The sequence below is a fragment of the Aplysia californica genome, unplaced genomic scaffold, assembly GCF_000002075.1.
Source record: "Aplysia californica isolate F4 #8 unplaced genomic scaffold, AplCal3.0 scaffold00361, whole genome shotgun sequence".
In the NCBI taxonomy this organism is placed as follows: Eukaryota; Metazoa; Mollusca; class Gastropoda; order Aplysiida; family Aplysiidae; genus Aplysia; species Aplysia californica.
Genome location: NW_004797631.1, coordinates 474301 through 476157, shown reverse-complemented (window position 1 = coordinate 476157; position 1857 = coordinate 474301).

The window sequence follows — 1857 nt, the reverse complement described above, 5'->3', positions numbered from 1 at the left end:
GATAGTACTTCTGTTACAATTACGATAGAGCTTAGAGCTACAATCGTTTGTTAATGTGTATTTCCCAGTGTGTGAGGTATATCATGTGTCTGTGTGAGAAGGAATAGTATCACGATAGATTCTATATTTAGGTTATAATGCTTACTATATCGTTTTTGAGTGTATTTCCCTGTGACGAACTAATAGTACTATGTATGTGTGAAATTAGTTTTTATCAATACTATAATCCCTATATTATATTTTTTATCGTTTGTCAGTGTAGTGCAAATGACATAGTGGTGGCGTGTGAAACTATTGTATTTCGATAGATTTGCACCGATTATGTGTGTGGGTGTATTTCCCTGTGTCAAATGACGCAAAAAAAGGATTTGTTGTAATAAACAGGTGTGTGTGAAATGATAACAATGTGGTTGATAACAATGCTATAATGTTATAACACACATATCGTTTACTGGCGTATTCCCCTGTGCATGTGTGAATTGAGTTTAGTTTTAGTTTTTAAAAAAAAACATTTTCGGCACTTGCAACACAATTAGGTCATTATAAGTGCCGTGCTAGTGTTACTGTAGGGCCTAGATTTACATGGTTTAGTTGTGAGTGTTTACTTGTCCCGTGTGGGTGGTTTGCGGGTGATCAGGGGTGGTTTGCTCTTTTTTTCTCTTTCTATCTCCGTCCTTATCGCTCCTCCTGCTTTTTTGTGTCAGTTACTTTCTCTTGTAACACCTCTAATTGTCGGCATTTATCTGACCTCCTTATGTTGCAGATGCCGTTAAACTCATACCAAACCAAAACTGTTCACGCGCGCTGTGTGGGAGTGGGGGGGACCTATTTATAATACTTGTTTCGGTTTCAGTTTTGTTCCAATTTTACGGTGCTCTCAACTGCGTTTAATATTATAAAAGCATTCAAGGTCAAGATATGATATGAGCGCGCTGACCTGATTTGTGTTGCAAGTGCCGTAAAACGTAAACTAAAACTAAAAACTAAACTAAATTTGCTGCGGCAGATAGATCTAGTAGCGGGTCTAGTACACGAGTCCACTTTCTCGTTCCCACAAGGTAGCTTACTGTTATAATGTATGCAGCATTTGTTGCGGCACACTCTCTTTTTCCCCACTTTCCCTCCACTTCTGACGGTAATTTGCCACTTTTATGACCCAATAATTATGTTGCAAATGCCGGAAAACTAAAACTATAAAACTAAAAACTAAGCTAAACTTCCCGCTAAACTTCCCGGCTCATAGGAAAGAAGTCTTGTAATGTCCATGAGTACAAATGTAATGCAGCGTACTGTATGTATCATATTGCCACAGGCACTCGCTTTGTTAGTCCTACTTTCCCTCAACTCCTGACCGTAATTTGTCACTTATATGAACCTAATTTTGTTGCAAATGCTGTAAAACTAACCTATAAAAAACTAAAAAAACTAAGCTAAACTTCCTGTCTCGCAGGAAAGTATGTCCTGAAGGCCTCTAATTTACTGTCTCGTTCCCACAAGTGCAATACAGCGTTCTGTATGTATGTGGATGCAACAGGCACTCGCTTTGTTCTCACTTTCCCTCCATTTCTTACCGTAATTTGGCACTTTTTTAATGAACCGAATTGGGAAGGACTTCCGTAACGAGCGACCATTCCAACAAACACAATAAAGAAGAGGACTTCCGTAACGAGCGGCCATTCCAACAAACACAATAAAGAAGAGGACTAACCCTTACCCACATCCAAACCCTACCCCCAGCCCTCTATTTTACTCTGTTTCATAGTTGTCGCTCGTTACGGAGCCCCTCCCAAAAGAAGAAGGGAAGATGAGGATGATGGATGTGATAGGAAAGAAGAAGCAAACCACACCAGAGCACCC